General features: G+C 39.6%; 1 protein-coding gene across 1 annotated transcript in view; it reads right to left on the bottom strand.

The window, feature by feature from the left end:
- Positions 1–21,412, bottom strand: part of KLHL3 (kelch like family member 3) — a 940,384-nt gene that overhangs the window by 651,669 nt on the left and 267,303 nt on the right. The window lies entirely within an intron of this gene.

Here is a 21,412-nt window from a genome sequence, read left to right as displayed (position 1 = left end):
GACTCTTTGCAAGAAGGGTAGCATTGAAGCTGTTTTTCTCTGACAAGAAGAGAGTTGATGAAATTGAAAATCATAATAACTTTAACAACTTTAAGAACAAAAGCATTTTTTCCCCACCATTACCAGCCATGGTAGAATGTTTTATTAGAGCATGTGACAATGATTTCTATGAAATATACTCATCAAGGAAGTTTAAAAATAGATATTGCAATTTAAACAAAGATGAGCAGGAATCACTGTATAATTTGAAGCACAATGAAAATATCCTGATTACCTCGGCTGACAAGGGAGGGGGTGTAGTGTTACTAAATAGAACAGAATACATTGAAACTATAGAATCTTCTCTTAGAATAACAAATAGTTATAATGAACTGACTATTGAGAAAGTCAACAAAATAATCAATGATATCAGGGAGAATCTATATGATTTATTGATGTGTCGCCAGATAAGCAGAGAGATGCATGATTTTTTATGCATCAAAGAACCAACCATACCGAGACTGAAAGGTCTACCAAAGATACACAAAGAAGAGAGACCTATACCAATGAGGCCTATAGTCTCTGGAAGGAACTGGGCAACTTATAATATTTCCATCTTTTTAGAAAAAATGCTCAGACCCTTAGTAGATAGAGTACCTACTATACTAAGAGATACACAAAATCTGCTAACTGACATAGACATGATACCATCAAATCAGATATCACAAAATGGGGTATATCTAGTGACACTAGACATTTGTAATCTGTTTACTTGTATACCTAACGAGTATGGCTTGCAAGCTATTCGTGACATCATGCTGGTCCATAGTGAGTTCTCTAAGGATAGACAAATTCTTGTATCTCAGTTACTTGACTTGGTTTTATACAACAATCTCTTCATCTTTAATAATCATTATTATTTACAAACATGGGGTGTCGCGATGGGCACCCCATGTGCTAATTCTTACGCAAATTTGGTCCTATACTTCTGGGAGAAGACATGTTTATTTGAAAATGAATGGATGAGAAAAATTATTTTTTACAGAAGGTTTGTCGATGATGTAGTACTGTTCTGGAAGGGGACTGTAGATGAGTTAAAATTGTTTGTTGATTTCTTAGAATCAACAACAGATTTCTTAAGATTCACATATGAATATTCACAAGATAACATCAGCTATCTAGATGTGAATTTGTATTTTGATGAAAATAGGAAATTGGTCTCCCGGATTTTCAGAAAGAAATGTTGGAAAAATAATGTATTAGAATACACTAGTATGCATCCTAGACACACCTTTGCAGGAATAGTGAAAGGACAATTTATGAGACTGACCAAATTGTGCAAAGATCCTTGTATATTAATAGAGGAAGTAGAATTCATGACCCAGATGTTTTTAGAAAGAGGTTATGGACCAAATTTGATCAATGAATTAAGGAATGTTAGTATACCTATAGAACTAAATGATAGTCTGATAGATATAAGGATGAAAAAAATAGGTAGAACGCACAAGGTAACCAGTAAGAGAGGTTATATAGTAGAATACAACAATGAATATGTTAGTAAGGACAGAGTTACTTATGTAATGAAATACACTAATGATAATGAGCACATTAGGAGTATCATTACAAAGAATTGGAACATTCTAACTCTGGCAGAAGATATTAGATTAGTAGTTGGTGAGAAACCAACTTTTATATTTAAAACATGCGACAATTTGAAAGAAATTTTTTCTAGAACATTAGACATCAGAACTATCAGAACCCATGATATAGTAGGTACTTTTCCCTGCAAGAAGTGTAACATGTGCAAATACATAAATCATATTCAGAACTATAGACACCCAAAGGGCTTTATTGAGTTTAAACCGAAGACATATGCTGACTGTAACAGTAGTAACCTAATATATATGGCGAACTGCACTTTCTGTGACGCCTTCTATATTGGACAGACTAAAAGAAGAATGAAGGAGCATATTTATAACCATAGTTATGATATACGCAAGAGAGTTGAGATTAATGCTTTAGCGAAGCACATTATTAATAATCCCACCCATGAATTTAAATTTAGAGTTCTTCAATTAGTGGAGACTAGCAAAAGATTAGGTGATAATGTAAACCGACTATTAGAGACTGAATTGAATTGGATTTTTAGAACAGGAGCCCACAAAGAACCAGGACTGAATAACTCTGTTTCTTTGAGACCTATACTTGAGAGAAGGTAACAGCTGGCAATTAGATTTTGAAAAATAATTTGTGGGTTGAATAAATTGGATGGAATTAACTGCAAAATTGTTTATAATGAGATTTTAATATAGTTATAAGTTCATATTGTTCATTTATAGTTACAGTTTTAATTTTAATCATATGTATTCATATTTATAGGCACATTGTTATTAAAATATATTATAACACATTATTTAGAATTCATTTTGATTAATTATTATTAATTTTTTACTTTAACTACAAGAACTGTCAGCTTTCAATGAATATTAATTATTTTGAAGCTAGGCTACCATGAATTCAAACATTTGTGGGTTCATTTATTTTAGTAGTAGATTTGAGATATTCTAATATCTTTTATACTTATTTTATATTCATCATTTACTAGTTAATATTCATCTCTGATAGGATTTAATTGTTCATTCTCCCATACTGCAGCTAGTTTATATACAACTGATGAATGCGATATAAATTCTGAGTATATTTGGGAATACTTTGTATTTTGTTAAGAGTTACGCATACACATTTGAGATGCTTTCATCATATTTTAATTAATGCCACATGGCGTCATATGACGGTTTGCGTATCATAGGTAAACAGTCAACTAGCGTCTTAATGTTATGCGTTGAATATATTTTTACACACTATGCATTCTAAATACATTATGTACTAGTAATCAAGTAGGAATTTATTAATACAGTTACCTCTTGCTCAAATTGTTTTCAGCAAAGTGAGGCGAGAAGCATGGTTTATGCAATATGCGTAACTAGGATATTGAGAGTTCAACAGAATGAGGTTAGTTTTGACTACATATGTTTATCTAGTTGTTTATACTTGCTTTAAACATTGCGATTAGAAAAAAATTCTTTGAAAGCGATCGATGTTTTGTGGTGAAAAGCTGGAATGATGTTTCATCTGTGCAATTAATACACTTGTCTCTTGGCATTTGTTTTGCTGTTGCTTATGATTTGTTGCTAGCATATGCTAGTTGGATCTAAAATGTTATAAACAAGGTTTTATAAATGTTTTAACAGTTTTTATTATAAGAAAATACCATACATTCAAGCAGTTTTTTAATAATAAATTTTTTTAATAATAATTTTTGTATACACATAAGAAATGAGCGTTAGATCCGATGCTGTTCTTTTGAAAGAGGGTAAATAATAATACTGCTTTAAGACTCACAGCTGTAATGGAGAATAGATTGGTTACAAACATTGGAGTGTTAAACTAATTGCTTAATCACCAATCTAATCAGAGGATATGATTGGTGAATGTTGTGTATAAAAGGAAGTTGAATATTTAGTTTAATTGATCTGATGAAGCATGCGTTGAGCATGTGAAAGCGCTTATCCGTTCCTTGTCTCTAAGTGAATAAAGAAGTTTTTACGATTTATCTACGTTTTATTCTCGTGGTGTATCCTGACAGTTTTTGCTACTACAACGTATGGATTAAGTGACAAATGGATATCATGAAGCTAGAGAGAAAGAATACCGACTGGTAAGTTTTACATTGTTGTTAAAGATTTGGTTCGAGATAAATATTGTTTTACAGCTGCTGCCTGAGAACTGTAAAATGAATTAAGAGTGTGTTTTAATGAACAGCAACTTTTGTAACAAAAAGAACCGACTTCCTGTTAAAATAGAGTGTGGACTTTCTACTAGGCCCCCTTTTGATCAAACTGTTAGTCCTTCTCCATGTACAGCAGGTAGATTCTCACAGATAATGACAGCACGCAATCTGTATGGTCACCCATCCACTACTTTTTCCTGAAAACTCCTCTCATAAAGCTAAACTCCTCTCATAAAGCTAAACATCAGTGACCACAACTTCGTTGTAAAATGACAAAACATTTTGGAATGCCTCCCTAACTTGTTTAAAAATCTAGTTAAATAGTATAAAAGTGAAAGAACATCTGTACAATGAAGAAAAACGTGAATGCTCCAAGCAAATTGGGATTACATGATGTAATAACTAGTGTATGAAAAGTTCAGTTCTCTACTATAAATACTTTATCTTTACAAATGAACTGTTGTATTAGGTAACAATCTGTAAAACTCTCTAGGTATTACCTGAGCACACCTTCTACACTAAACTGTGGCACATGCTACACCTCAGGCAGCAGTAGAATGCAGATGGTATTCACATTAATGTGCAGTGCCTTCTTTGTTAGTAACACTATAAGCTCCAACTAAAAACATTACTCGTATGTACTTCTAAATGACTGCATTCTTCCTTGCAAACTGCACTCAGCGATTACTATTGTATCCATTGTCATAGGTAGATGTGTAATGCTGTTATGACACACATTTGCTTCTCTTTCTGACCTATGCTGACCTTCCTTCGCTGAAACTGAAACAGGCTTACGGGAGAAGTGCTGTACCCCTGAAACAAAATATATACATTTGCACAGATTTACTATCAGCAATCAACAAGTAGAAATTCTTGGAGAAAACTGGAGTAACCACAGAAAAGAAAAATCAAAACTTTATAACTAGAATAAGGAGATTTCAGAACTGAACCCAGACCCTAGGTCTGTAAGGCAATGCATTAACTTATCACCAAATCATTATGCTTGCCTTATAAAATCCCCCACAAGTCAGAATAATTAGTAACTGACTGCTGACAGACTGTCTGCATACAAGCTTCACAAACAGCCCATTAATTTACTTATTGCCACCCCGTTCAGAAGCTTGCTGTGTTTTGGGGATTTACTTAACACAGCCAACCCATCCATATTTATGAAAATGAGCTTGCAGCACTTCAGTTTAGCTGAGCAGCAAAGCACAAGGATAAGCTGGACACAGTACCCAAAGTATGTAACAAAAAAATCATCAGACCATATACTAGTGAAAACAACACACAATAAATAAATAAAATAAAATAAATGCATCTACTGCATAACACATGTCAAGTTGCAATCCCTGGCTCCCCAAAATGAATACAAAAATTCCACAGATGCAAGAAAATGACAGACAATGGCCAGTCATTTCACGCCTACAAATCCCTAAATCCTCATAGTCAGAGGGGATTAAGCATACAATTAACACGTTTCCATCTACCCACTGACTGCTCTGGATCACTACATTGGTTAATTAGGCATTCAGTTACAGGGTTATTAGGCATTCAGTTGCACGGTTCCTGACCCAATCAGAACAGCTACAATAATTACCTCCATCATGACTTAAGCACATTTCAAGTACTATGCATTTGAAACACGATATTGAACTCAAATTTATCCAAATTCAAGTGCACGATTCCCAACCAGATGTTGAGAATTTCTAAAAGCTGTTTCTGGTACTCTATTTTAATCATCCCTAAATCAATAGATTCTAAGGCTATACATTGAAAAGTATACTACTGTTTATCAGCTGTTAGTCTTGTGGTAGAACATGTGACATCCCTTGTCTGAGCCAGTGATCAAGGAGCCTCAGAGTACTCACCACTGACACCAGTGGAGAATGTTCAGTGAGAAAAAATAGACACACACACAATATTTTCAGATGCAGCTCTCTGCACCAAGTACAATTTCCCTTAGGAGCACACAAGGAATGCACACTCCAGTCCTTGGATTAGGCTTTCTCTTGAGGCCCCAAATAAGACTCCACACTGATACAGCTATAGAGGGGAGTTCTTAGCCGGGTGTTCCAAGCCAAGTCCTCCACCACCCTCTTTATGAGATCAGTGTTCTCAGTGTCCCGGTTCAAAGTAGCCGACACACTCTTTGAGAATTGATTTTCACACACACACACCTGGGAAAGGCTGGCATAGCTTACCCACTTTGCCACTTCCACCCAGACTATAAGATAGATACACTGACACCAGAACACTCAAACCCAGCTACTCAAACTCTTACCTGGGTACCCAACTATTCTTAGTAAAATTATTACTTATACAAATTGTAGTGTTAACCAAGCAGCAAGACTTTCAGGAATGCGGAGCCACAGTGCCATTAAATAAATGCAAATTCTCTCTAAAGTTAAATATTTTGTAAAGGACCAGCCACAACGAAAGGTATAGATATATTTAATAATTAAACAAAACATGAAGATACTGAATAACTATTTGCAATAAACACCAGAGTTTCAATTCACAGCAAATACATATATAAAAAAAAACACAGATGGAAATACTCGGATAGATGCAGCAAAACAATATTTACCCAATCTGCCTATATCTTCCTAACTAACTGAAGAATTACTGTTCCCTCTTTACTTACTAAAGCAAGGCAAGATGAAGTTAGATGAGGGTCTTTTGTTAGGTCTACTAACAAAGTGCAACTTTCACATCTCCCACTAGTATTCAAATACAATTTCAGTGCCGGCTACAGAATGGCATCACATCTGGTCACCTGACTCTGTGGTTCCCACACTACTCTCTCATTAGCAACTGAACCAGGATTTGGCACACGTGTCACGATACACACACAGAACTTTGTTAAGGCTTAATACAGCATAAGGAAGCTATAAAGTAATTCCAACACTTCTACCCTTCCTTCAGAAAGGATTTTCATAGACATTGCATCTCTGGCTGCATTCAGACCTGTGAGATAAAATCTTTATGGCCTAAACCAAGTCATTTCTTTTTATGTCATTTTTCTTAAGGTTAGCTGGGCTCAGTTTGACCCCCTTCCCATCTAGTATCTTCTGTTAAAAGATGCATACTTAATCAGTTACAATAGCACAGTCTGACATGCATGCACATTTCATTTCTGACCAGCAAGACCCACTGTTGATACATTTTTAACACAAGCATCTGAACAAATCAGTTTGATATTCAAATGACATGTAATTCTTTACATAACTCCAGCTAGCTATACTGGCATATGTTACACATCCACTGCCCTACTCTGTGGCACAGCTGGCACTACCTCACATCATCAAAACAAACTTCGTACCACTGTAAAACCAATGAACAAAAATGGCGAGATACCAAACCGAGAACTGTATACAAATAACTTACTAAGCACTTTCGTCTCAAATAGAAGGTGCTGATGAAGTCTGCTATTTGAGATGAAAGTACTTAATAAATTATTTGCATACAATTCTCAGTCTGGTATCTCTCCATTTTTGTTTATTGTTCATCACAGACCAGACTAACATTCAATGTTCCTCCAGATACATCTCTGGTCACATCATCAAACTCTAAAATACCAACCCACATCTTTAACACCCATACTTCATGAAGACAAACACTTAAATAAAAACACTACATCCTAATATAGATGATACTTTGGAATAAATGAAAATGCAGATGCTACCTGTGGAAATTTTGATATACCTATTCTGACGTGTACTTTATGTGAACAGATTTAGTTTAATTTCTTTTAATCATGTTTATTAAAATCATATTCGCTTACATTATTAGCGCTAGAAGTGTGGGAGGGGGTCACTTCTCTGCAATGATTTGTGACCACTGAGTTGTTATATACAAATTAAGGGCAAGGGGGTCTTATTATGTCTAGGCATATCAGATCCCATGTTCCAACTAAAAAGAATCATCTCCTTAGTTGTCAAAATATTTGGGAGTAAATTGTTAGAAAGTACTCTGTAGGGAATGTTGTAAATCTGCCAACTCAACTCATTATACTCCAGAAAACATGTTCCCAATCACCATCTATTCCCATCACACCTCCAGCATTTGCAATCTACCTGAAGAAAAATTCTCTGAAGTCTGAATGGAGTATTAAAATATCTATCCAAACATTGTCAAGTAAAAATCCTAAACCTTCTGGCCTTTGAGAGGACATCTTTATTCTGCAAGTTATGCAGCATTGTTCTTGAATCAACTGCCTTTCCAGTCTCTCTTCAAATTGTTTATAACAGCTACTGATTGATTCTTATAGTTATCATGCAATATTTTATATGCCACTCTAATTACCAAAATCTCCGGTAGAGAAAGCAGTCTATCCTGCAGTCCCAAGTACAAAGCATGTTTAAAAACTCTTACATGAGTCATTTGATCAGCAAGACCAATCCAAAACAAAAATCAATTAGAAATAGCACACAGTTATTTAACCCCCCGGCTGTATGGGCTACTTCCCCTAAGACCAAGATTAGCCTCTCATACTTCACCTCTTGTTGTCTAGTGGAACTTGCTAAATCCTGCTGTAACCCTGCGGTTGGCTACTCACTTCCAGAGAAAGACCTTTCAGTCTACACTCCCCTCCTGCATTAAACAGAGGTGAGATCTGAAGGGTGGGCATAAAATGTATGTCTCAAGGGGGCAAAACTTTGGACTGCAGTGGCATGGAATTCCTAACTGGGCAGAGTAGCTTGACATCACAGGCATCATCGCCTATGACGCTAGCTCAATAAGGCCTACCTGCCACCACAACTGGAGTAACATTCTGTGAGAAATAAGCAAGACATAGTCCAGATTGTTAGAATGCTCCCCAGCTGCAAGCAACCCCCTCAGTACCTTCCGTGACTCTTGAGCTTGTGTAAGCCTTTCACTACCGCCTGTTACCCAGCTCCTCTAAGCTCCCAGGCTACTAACTGAGCTCTAGTCAGTGGGTTTGTGATAATGACTATCCCCCTACACCATGGAACTGAGCTGCCAGGCAGTGGGTTTGGCATAATGGTTAAGGTCTTTACCTTACATAGACAAGGTACAGGTTTGATTCTGACCTCAAGTTATTGGCTAGGCTTAAAATGGCCCTACAGAGCAATTAACGAAGTATTCATCTACGAACCTAAAACACTTGATAAAGTCCGTTTCACTTTGGACCAAACAGCATTACAAATACTCATAATTACAATTATGATACAATAGTTAGCATTGCTATATTTACAAGTAGACTACTCATCAAAATTTTAACTGGTTATTACCGTATGACCAATAAAACATGTTCCACTAAAGATATATATTCACTGCAAGTCTTGCTAATTTGCATTAATTTTCTCATGCATTTGTGCTGTGCTCCGATTTATCCACTATGACACAAGTTGTATATGAAAAATGTCCCTAAAATAATTTATGCACCCATTAATGATCAAACAAAAACACATGAAAGTGGAACTCAACACCTGCCTGATGACTTCAGCTGAAATCTATCTTCTTCTAACAAACTTCTAAATGCCTTCTTAGGAAAAAAAAATATATATATATATGCATACACACACACATATATATATATATATATATATATATATTACACACACACACACACACACACACACACACACACACACACACACACACATTATATATATATGCATGTATCTGTTACTCCATTTCACAAATTTTCCCCATTTCACAAATATTACATTGAAATATGTTTCACTAAGAAGAACGTGTCTAGCAGCAAATTCTCCAGGAATTCTCAGCTTGTGCTGAACAGCACCATTAGGCACCCTATTCAACCAAAGCCTGAGTACCGGCTTCATCCCGGCTTAGTGCAGCACAGCCACTGTCATCCCTTTGCACAAAGGTAGAATGCCCACCAATCCAGGACATTACAGACCCATCAGCCTAACTAGCCTGATCTGTAAGGCCATGGAATGGATTATCATGGACCTCATTAGGGGGTCCAAATAGAGAGATAAGTCAGCAAGCAAAGGAGAGTAGCATTGCTGATAATGAATTCATCCTCGAGTCTTGGTGAGGACCTTCACAAGGTGGACCCCATTTTTCACAAAATCTCACCAAGATAACACTGATATGTAAACTGTATCTATACAGCATAAATCATGTACAGAAGTAGGTCAAAAATTAAAAAAAGATAGCCGGGTGCACAAGACCTAGGAGAAAAATGTGCCCAATCCTGGTAGGCACACTGGTACCAGGACTTTGAAAAAATGGCAGTGTATATTTCTCAAAATATGGAAACTTTCCTACAATGGGGTCAGGCCCAGGGAGAGGATGGCTTCCTGTTGTAGAAGGAAGTAGCAGTCCACAAAAAATCACAAAAACTGATGGGCCAAAAAAGAGCCACAAAGATGACAGAGTGACTATTGAGGATAAGAAAGAAATTATGTACTGTTACTATTATGCAAAAAGCCCAGAATTTCCAGACACAAGATATACAAAAAGATTAAGAGAGAAATTAGAGGAAAGAAAAATACTTCAAAAGAAAAACTTTCAAGACGCCTCAAATAAAAATGTGTGTTCATTAATACAACAGATTTGTGAAAAACAGTATACAGACCAAGAAACTTTAATCTGTTTGGAAAAAGTATCCGAGGAAGTGCGAAAATATAAACAACAAAACCTAGACATTTTTGAAAAGTATAAAAAAGAAATATGGACATGAGAAAGAAAGTGATATGGTATGATGCAATATTTATACAAAGGCGAAAGCCAAGTTAATCGATAGAAAGAAGGCAGCCCCAAAGATATTTGAATAGAATTTAGGCAAAGGAATCCAGATATGGAAACTTTCATAATAAAAAATAATACAACAAACAGAGAATGTAGAAAAGAAGCTTAGTAAAGTATAAGTTAAAAAAATACAGGTTGAAGTTATGGAGTGCCTATGAAGTGAAGGATTTGGTGCAGAAGATCTAACACACATTACACCACAGCATGATGGAATGACTCCCCAAAGTACGGAGAAACAGGAAGATCAGGAGACATCTGAAGAAGAAATATGGACAAGGCAAAGAAAAAAGAGAGTTAATATGGTGTAATATCTAAGCAAAGGAGAAAGCAAAACTAATCAATACAAAAAGAACAGCATCAAAGATATCTGAGGAGAAATACAGGCAAAGGAATCCAGACATGGAAAACTTTACAGTACAAAACATAAGAAGAGAAAGAGAAAAAGTAGAAAAGCTGATTAATAATGGAGACATTAAAGAAATAGAAACTGAGGTTATGGAGTACCTGCTAAGTGAAGGATTTAGTGTAGAAAATCTAATTCAGGAAGCACCACAGCAGGATAGAGCGATGGGCATTCAAATTAAGGGGAAACCAGTGGAAGGGGAAGCAATTGGTCAGGTGCCACATGAAGATATTTTGGCGCCTTCCACAGGAAACCAATATAAACTTTCACTTCAAGCTGAACAACAAGGGAAGGAACAGGAAACTCGGACGCAGTCAATGCTAGGGAGTGACAAGCCAGTGACTTTCCATATGACAGAGCAATGGATGGAACAGGATGAAACTGAAGAGAATGTGCCCCAGGAGAATGCTATAGAATGTTCCATAGAATGTTCGCAGGAAATGGAAAACAAAAAAATGTGGCCTCAAGAGGAGAGTTGCTTGACTTAATAGAGATATACAGATAGACATATTACGATCAATGAAAGAAATAGACTGCAGAAGGTCAATAAAACCCAAAAAGTCAGAAGTTTGACAAAACAAATGAACACAGTAATTAGGACTGCCCATACAGATCCATGTGATATAACAGAAGTAAACTTGATATATTACTGTGCAGCTAAATTAAAAACTGATAAAGTTCTACCACAAGAACACAGGGTGGTGAGGAAAAGGAAGGGGAGAAATCAAATACCATCATGGAAGTTGTGAAGATAGCTGAAGCCTGCCAGCCTAGCCAGATGGAATTTTGTAGATAATTCTGTAATTTGTAAATATTAATATAAGCCACATTACTTATTCTCTTTGCTAAATGTTGAACTTCAAAAATGTAAACACAATGCACTCTGCTGATGGAAAGCTGACAAGTCAAGCATGGTATTTATCTGATCTAAAACCCAGAGTTGAGAAGTCTGGATGAAGGAATTCTGGCTACTGTTTTGAGACCAGAGTTACTTGATAGAATTTGCATGTATAATGTATTTTATTGCTGTGGCTTCCTGACCAGCTGCAATACCAAAAGGGCTATTAACCTTGGAGTTCTGTTAGCCTGGGAACCGGAAAGAAATGACTTAATCTGAAATGAATCAGTGGTTCTGTGTTATCAATTTAAGGAAAGAGAGAATGAGGGCATTTTAGCATTTGTCTTGCGAACATCCAACTCACCAGCACTTTGCCTGTGTTTTATATACAAGTTTATTTTAGAACTGTGTTTTCTCTTAGATATAGCTAGGAACTAGGATGATAGATTAGTTTTTTTTCTGTACTGATGTCAACACTTTTCTACTGTATTATTTTAAGTATTTCTCTGTGATCTTTGAACTCTTGATTAGCACTGTGTAGTAAGAAGTATTGTCTTGTGTTTTTATTATTTATTATTATTTTTAAACCTTTCAACTGTGTAGACATAATTTAAGCTCTAAGAGTACATTGCATGTATTTAGTGATATTGTACAAAGCTACTCCAATAGCCTTACTGTTCAGTCACACTTACACAATAATTGGAAACCCTTTCATAAGGGCCTTTTAGTAGCTGATAAATATTAGTGGGTGGTGGCAAGTGGTACCACCGTATAGTCTAGGTAGAAGGGGCACAGCTGGAGACCCTGTGCCAGACTTCCCCAGGAGTGTCTGTGTGAACTCTTATCTCAAAGTGTGTGTGCGCATCAGCTACTAGGGCAGGGACATGAAGCACTGGCTGGACAGAGAGGGTGCTCGAGGTTTTAGCTTGCCTACTAGGCTGAGATAGGGACCCTAGAGCTGTGCCAGTGGAGAGTCTTATTGAAGACCTAGAGAGAAAGGGAGAACCCAGCCCCAGACTGACTGTGACCTCTGTGTGCTCTTAAAAGACATTGTACTTTACTGTGTGTGTGTTTATTATCCTTTCCCTATATGGACACCCCTCATGGGTGTTAGTGGTGAGGATCAAGGCTCCTTGACTGCTGGGCCAGTGCACGGGTGTCACATTTTGTTTGGCAGAGGTGGGATATCCACACTACATATTAATTGGCTGGCAAACATTAACTGGCTTGTAGTGGTGTGGGTAGTGTGAATTCTTGTAGCTTGTGTACAGTGATCACTGAAGGTGTTTTTCTACTCTAAATCAGCCACACAGTGAAGACTTAGAGTTCAGATGGCAAATGTTCTATTTCTTTTGTTAGCTTAGTCAGTGAGGGAGAGCAGGCAAGCATGTCAGCAGAAGAGTATGGAAAGCCGACAAGGAGCCAGATGGCTGAGATGTGCCAGGCTAGGTGACTGGTGCATGGAAATCCGACTAAGGCAGACATGATTGTAGCTTTGGTCACAGCTGCATCAGAAAACAGCAACCAGGAGGACGATCAGACTTGGCAGTGGAGATGTACCACCCTCAGAGAATGGACAGCTCAACCTTTCTGCAGAGAACTGAATACTTGAGTTGGAGGCCAGGCATTTGGAAATAGAAGCAGCTGAGAGACTGAGGTGTCTACAGAGTGAGGACAATGAGAAACTATGACATTTGCATGCTGAGGACAATGAGAAACTGCTACGCCTGTAAGCTGAGGAAAAAGAAAGGCAGAGGCAGCATGAAAAGGAGATGCTGACTCTTCACCAGAGTCATGGAGGTAATGGGGAAGGGAGTAACTGGACCCCAAAAGCACATAAGGTCAGTAAATTTCTTCTGCAGTTTAAAGAGGGGGATAATTTAATAGTTTCATTCATATGCTTGTGAGGGTATGTAAACAGTATGATGTTGACCAAAGGTTCTGGGTACTGTTCCTGACCCCTTACTCCACGGTAAAGCTGTAACTGTGTTGTCTAAACTTGCTGATTGTGAATATTTTGATTATACTGCTGTTAGGAACTGTTTGTTAGAATTTTTTAAGCTAACACCTGAAACGTATAGGAAAAAGTTTTGTGAGCATAGACGCAAGGCAGATGAAAGTGTGCGTGAATATGCTGCTGAACTAAGCACTTATTTTCATAGGCGGGTGAGTGGATGTCAGGTCCCCACTTTTGAAGGGCTAGTAGATGTTTTGGTGAGGGAACAAGCTCTTAGCACTTTGCCTGAGGACATGAGGATCTGGTTAGCTGATAGACAATGTGCTACTTCCGATGAGTTGGGGAAGAAGCGAGACCTATATCTAGCAAGCAGGGTATCCCTGCACAGGAAAGGGACCCCAGTACTGCTCATGGGTCTAAAGGAACCTGTGGTGGGCAGCACAGACTGCCCCAACAGAGTCTGCCAGTAGCAGAGGAAGCCACTAGTCCAGGTGCACATCCAGGACCTAGGGTTAAATGTTTTGAATGCAACCAGTGGGGCCATGTGGCATACAGGCAAGGTAGGGAACAAAAGGTAAGGGAGCCAGTAAGTGGGAAGGACAAAATACCAACAGTAGGTTGTCTTGAGACAACAGGGGTACCGAACTAACATCCTGCAGATATCCTGATAGTACTACCTCATCCAAATCCTTCCCTATGTGTTAATGCAGTTACATACAGTCAGGCTTGGAGAAAAGCATGTGGGTTTGGTAGCCTGGGGGAGACCCAGACAGACTGCATACTTGCAGCCAGGACTGGTGAGGTGTTTACTTCAGGGAGGGAGCTACTCTGTAGCACTGAGACTGAATGTGAGCCACAGCTGCTTGTGAGTACCGATGTTCCCTTGGACAGAGTGACTGCAAAGGTAAAGGTTAGTAGTAGTACCCAGGCTGACAGTGAGGCACCACTGTCAGAGGATGCCAGACTTCCTGTGGAATGGGAGCTGGTAAGGGTTACAAAGAGAGTTGAGACAGGCTCAACTCTCAGACCCTACATTGCAAGGCCTAAGGCAGGTAGCTAGTGAGGCACCTGATTCTGAAAGGAAGGGGGATCTGTATACTGGGACAAAGGGCTACTGTACAGAGAGCGGATCCCGGAGGGAGGGCAAGAAGATGAGAGACTACAGCAGTTGGTAGCGCCTACAGCCTTTTCATCTGGTGTTTCTAGCCATAGCCCATGATATTCTCTTTGCAGGTCATATGGGCATAAACTGTGCAAAGAGACGTATTATGCAGAACTTCTATTGGCCTGAAATTTCCTGAGATGTAGCAGGACCTGTGAGCAGTGCCAAAAAGTAAGCAAGGCAGGAGACAAGGTGAGAGCTCCTTTGATGCCTTTGCCTGTGATTGAGGAGCCATTTCTGAGGGTAGCTATGGATATTGGGGGGCCTCTGAGTACCCCAAATTCCACAGGGAAAAAGTATATCATAGTGGCACTGGATTATGCTACATGATACCCTGAGGTAGTGGCTTTGTCCTCTATTGAGGCAGAAAAGGTGGAAAATGCTTTGCTAGAGATTTTTAGCAGCATAGGTTTCCCAAAAGAAATACTGACTGACAGAGGTGCCAATTACATGTCAGACTTGCTGGCTTGCCTGTGGAAGTACTGCGGGGTGAAGCACCAAAGACCACCCCTACCATCCCCAGACTAATGGTCTGGTTGAGAGGTTAAACTCTACAATCAAGTTTATTCTACAGGCATTTGCAGACCAGTTTGAGAGGGAGTGGGACAAATATTTGCCCCATCTGTTGTTTGCTTACAGAGAGGTTCCCCAGGAATCCACAGGTTTTTCACCCTTTAAGTTGCTGTATGGTCATAGGGTGAGGGGACCTCTAGATTTAATTTGTGATGAGTGGGAAGGTGAGTGTGAATCTCACAAGGAGTCTGTTGTGGCATATATCCTAAACCTCAGGACAAGGCCCAGGGAACTCATGGGCTTGGCCCAGGAGAACATGACAGAAGCCCAACAACAGAAAAAGGTCTGGTATGACAGGAATGCTCAAGCTATAGAGTATGCTGTAGGGCAGCAGGTAATGGTTCTCATTCCTGTCAGACACAACAAGTTGCAAGCAGCTTGGGAGGGACCCTACATGGTGGAACTGCTAGGCAGGAGGCAGAGGCACAAATTGTACCATGTTAACATAATGAAACCTTACCGTGATAGGGAAGCCCTTGTGCTGAGCATTTGCAGTAGATTGCAGGAGTTGCCTGAGGGAGATCTGGTAACTGATCTCTTCAGTGAGGCTCGGACTGACACCTCAGTGGAAGGGGTAGCAATGTCCCAGCAGCTATCTCCTACAGAGGTTCAAGAAATCCATGCAGTGTTACAGGGGTTTGGGGACATGTTCACTGGGAAACCAGGGTGCACCCACCTGGTGCAGCACCAGGTGGATAGAGGACCCCAAAAAGGCCTATTAGGCAGGCTCTTTATAGGGTGCCCGAGACAGTCAAACAGACTCTGAGTGAGGAGATACAGGAAATGTTAGAACTAGGGGTAATTCAAGGGTCCAACAGTCTCTGGACCTCCCCAGTGATGCTGGTACCAAAGGAGGATGGCAGCACCAGGCTCTGTATGGACTACAGGAAATTAAGTAGTCACACAGAGTCAGATGCTTCCCCCATGCCTAGGACAGATGAGGCCCTAGAGCAGCTGAGCAGGGCTAAGCATATTACAACTACTGATCTTACCAAGGGTTACTGGCAGGTGCCCTCGACTCCCAGTGCTAGAGAGAGGTCAGCCTTTGTGACTCATTTTGGCTTGTATGAGTTCACAAAGATGCCCTTTGGGATGAAAAATGCCCCAGCAACTTTCCAGAGGCTGGTATATCATATCCTAGCATAAGCAGGAGGGTTTGCCCTTGCTTACCTAGATGATATTGCCGTCTACAGCCATTCCTGGCAAGAACACCTTCAACATGTCAGGGAGGTGCTGGGCAGAGTCCAGAGGGCAGGGTTGACCATTAAGCCCAGCAAATGAAAGATTGGGCATGACAGAAGTCTCTTACCTGGGACATAGAGTCGGGAGCGGTAAGATCATGCTAGAACCTGCCAAAGTAGAAGCCATTCAGGCATGGCCTGCACCTGTTACCAACAAACAGGTGAGGGCATTCTTAGGGACAGCAGGATACTACAGAAAGTTCATCCCCAGTTATAGTACCATAGCTGCACCCCTGACAGACCTGACAGGAAAAACAGGCCAGATAAGGTAGTGTGGACCCCAGCATGTGAGCAGGTATTCCAGAAGCTTAAAGAAGGTTTGGCAGGACACCTTGTTTTAGCCAGTCCATATTAGAGCAAATAATTTGTTGTGCAGGTGGATGCTTCAAACCATGGGGTGGAGGGCTGTATTTAGCCAGATTTTTTCAGAGGGAGAAGAGCACCCAGTGGTTTATCTCAGTCGTAGGTTCCAACCCAGGGAGAAGTGCTATGCAGCTGTAGAAATGGAATGTCTAGCCATAGTGTGAGCACTGCAGAAATTTCAGCCTCATCTGTATGGAAGAAAATTCACTGTAGTGACAGATCACAATCCCCTTACATGGTTAAATAGAGCCAACCAGCAAAATGCCAAGTTGCTAAGATGGAGCCTAGGCATGCAAGCATATATGTCAGTGCAGCACCGCACTGGGATTAGCAATGCCAACGCAGATGGGATCTCAAGACAGGGAATGGGGTAAGGTATACTCAGATTGATCCAACCCTCTCAAGCAAAGTTTCTCAAGGGTCACTTGAAAAACTATCTTGAGTTCTCTGGGGGGGGGGGGGGTGAAGATAGGTTAAGGCTGCTATCCTAGCCAGATAGAATTTTGTAGATAATTCTGTCATTTGTAAATATTAAAGTAAGCCACATGCTTGTTCTCTTTGCTAAATGTTGAACTTCAAAAATGTAACCACATTGCACTCCGCTGAACGAAAGCTGACAAGTCAGGCATGGTATAATTCTCTGATCTAAAAACTGAAACAAAGATGTCCAGATGAAGAAATTCTGGCTATTGTTTTGAGACCACAATTAATTGCTAGAATTTGCATGTATAATTTCTTTTATTGCTCTGGCTTCCTGAACAGCTGCAAGATCAAAAGGGCTATTAACCTCTGAGTTTCTGTTAGCCTGGGAACCAGAAAGAAATTATGTAATCTGAAAGAATCAGTGGTACTGTGTTACTGTGTTATCAATTTAAGGACAGAAAGTATGAGGGCATTTGAGCATTTGTCTTGAGAACATCCAACTCACCAGCACTCTGCCTGTGTTCTATATGTAAGTTTATTTTAGAATTGTGTTTTTTCTTATATATAGCTAGGGACTGGGAAGATTAGATTCGTTTTGTTTTCTGTATTGATGTCAGAACTTTTCTACTGTATTATTTTAAGTATTTCTCTGTGATCTCTGAACTCTTGACTAGCACTGTGTAATAAGTATTGTCTTGTGTTTTTATTATTTATTATTAAATATTTTTAAACATTTCAAATGTGGCTGTTTTGTGTAGAAATAATTTAAGCTCTAAGAGTGCACTGCATGTATTTAGTGATATTGTACAAAGCCACTCCAATAGGCTTGCTGTTCAGTCACACTTACCATTTGGATAATAATATTGCACAGTATAATTGGACAGCCTTTCATAAGGGCCTTTTAGTAGCTGATAAATATTAGTGGGTGGTGGCAAGTGGTACTACCGTATAGTCTGGGTAAAAGGGGCACAGCTAGAGAACCTGTGCCAGCCTTCCCCAGGAGTGTCTGTGTGGTTGTATACAACTCTTATCTCAAACTGTGTGTCAGTTACTTGGGCAGGGACATTAATCCTGAAAACAGCCTTGACATCTAGGAACAAAATTCAAGCCTTAAACCAATTTGCTCTTCTTGTCCTAACAAAGTTTTGGAGTGACTGACTGGCCACAAAACATGTTGGATAAATTAAACAGGAAAACAAGAAGGATGCTTCATGCTCACTGAATGATTTATAAAAATTAGTGCAGACCACGATTATATATTCCCCATTCTGAAGGACGGATGGGCCTCCTCAAAATTTATTACATGTATAAATCTGCAATTGTGGGACTGCACATATATCTGCTGACCTCACAACACCAAAACATACTGAAAGTTTTGAAACATGAGGAGAATAAATCTAAGATGACTTCTCTGCTTGGTCTAGCAGAAGTATAACGGCGTGAAGCAGGAATGGAAATCAAACCAGAAGTAGATAAAAAATAGGCAGCAATTGAATGTGCCAAAAAATGAAAGAATATAAGGTGAAGGACCTGATGAGAAGGCAAGAAATGTGGAAAATGCATAAATATAGTTGCAAGTATGGAAAACCCCTGGAAGAACCTCATGTTGATCAGGAACAAATGCAGGAATGGTTAAGGAGAAGCGAATTCAAACCAAGAGATGAAAGGTTAATATTGGCAGCCCAAGATAGTAGGCTATGTACATGCTGGTTTACAAAGTCAATTGAACATGTGGGAGAAACTGACAAATGTAGGGTTTGCAAAACAGAATTGGAAACAGTTGCACACCTTGTTGCTGGTTGTGACATACTAATGGCAGAAGGACTGTATACTGAAAGGCATAACAATGTGGTAAGACTGTTGCACTGGGGATTGTGCAAACATTATGGAAGTGAAGTTACTGAAAAACACTGGAAACATGAGCCATAAAGCATCATAGAAAATGATGACGTCTACATTACACGGGATCATCCATTACCAACAGTTCAAAAAATAGAGCCTAGAAAACTGGACACAGTGGTCCATGAAAAGAAGACAAAAGTAACATTGATCACTGAAATCACTACACCCATTGACTACAGCGTCTTGCATACAAGAGAGAGGCAGTTATAAAATATCAGGATTTGCAGGCTGAAATGAGAGCAATGTGGAAGAAAGATACGCAGACAGTTCCAATAGTAGTAGGAGCAACAGATTTTATAAAAAAAGAATCTACAATCATATTTAGGTATGTTACCAATACTTGTAACTCCATACGAATTGCAGGAGTCATTACTGGGCACATTGTGGGTGCTGCAAAAAGTACTTCTGGCTGACAAAGACTGAAGCAATGCTAACTTCATGAACTTTAATCACACTTTGGAATGGGGCCCATTCTTGTCATCATATTAGAAACCCAAAAGACTTGGAGAAATTAAAAAAAGGGAGAGACCTCATTAGAAGGACACTGGCAACCTCCAAACACTCGATTCCACACAGTTTGGTTTCAGCAAGGGGAGGTCATGCCTGTTAAATTTGGTCGACTTCTTTGAGACAGTCACCAAAGCCATGGATGAGGGGAAGATGGTGCACACCACCTACCTTGATCTGGCCAAAGCCTTCAATACTATTCCCCACTCAGGTATAATAGACTGATGCCTAGTTGAGAGAGTTTATCTGTATGTTACCAAATGGGTAGCAAACTGGATCACTGATAGAACCCACCTTGTCAAAACAGGGGAAGCCACCTCAAGCAATAGAACCGTAATGAGCTGTGTACCCCAAGAATTGATCTTGGGACCTCTGTTGTTTTGGGATATACTTTTATGAAGTGCAGGCCAAACCCATTGGGCTATGGCTGACCAAGTTTAAAGATGTCTGCAAGCTGGGAGCTGTCATCAATTCCCCTAGTGATGTGGACATCCTCCAAGAGGGTCTCACCCAAACAAATGACTGATGCCAGAAACATGGCCTCAAACTGAATGCTAAAAAAATGCATCATTCCTCTTGCGAAGAGTGAAATCCCCACAAATGATCATATTAACAACAAGGTCCTAAGGGCGCAAGCAGTTGTGAGGGACTTGGGAACAGAGGATGATAGCAAACTAACTTTTGTCCACCATATTGCCTCGGTTGTACAGAAAGCTTTCCACATGGCCCACCTCATTAGGAAGGGCATCTCATTTAGGGACAAAGAGGTCATAACATCCCTGTATTCTCCCCTTACAAGACCCGCTATTGAGTGCAATCGCCCATTCGGCATGTACCTCACAAATCACATGCAGCATCTAGAGAGACCAGAGAGATTCCTCACCAGGAGAATCCAGAGCCTCAAACATCTACCCTACACAGATAGGCTAAAAGCCCTGTCCTTCTACTCAGTTTCATACAGACTCCTCAGAGGTGACCTCTGTCTGGCATACAAAGCAATCTCAGGCCCTGCCTTGATGGGATTGCTGCATACTTGCAAGTCAAGCTCCACTCAAGTAACCCACACGCATGACCTCAACCTGGTCTGTGACATCAATAGGACTTTTGGTGGGACAGATGTGTCCCAGAGCAGACTCCCCTTCTGTGGAACAGACTCCTCACCTCATTAACCCTTTTTAAGTGCAACCACGATAACTGGATGGGTAACAGAAAATACAGCCCTGGGATTCCACCTGTATCCCTGCTGGACAGGGATATCGGGTGCTGACATGTTGCTAAATTCTTGGTTAGGCTTGTAGGGGCCTCCTATGATCCTACAAAAGTCACCAGAAATTCTCCCCCACGCAAAAAAAAAAAAAAAAAAAAATGCAGCTTGGGGCCTCTGCCTCCTCCCTTAACTAATATTCTATAAGACTAGGGAAAAAAAACGTTCCAGCTCATACACATGTGTGCACATGCACACACACATTTACCACTGTGTGCCGATAGTAACACACGTATAATTAATGTACAGTCGTACTGAGG

This window comes from Protopterus annectens, chromosome 4.part0 (assembly GCF_019279795.1).
Source record: "Protopterus annectens isolate FY-2018-M chromosome 4.part0, PAN1.0, whole genome shotgun sequence".
Classification (NCBI taxonomy): Eukaryota; Metazoa; Chordata; order Ceratodontiformes; family Protopteridae; genus Protopterus; species Protopterus annectens.
This window is presented reverse-complemented; position numbering and strand designations above follow the sequence as displayed.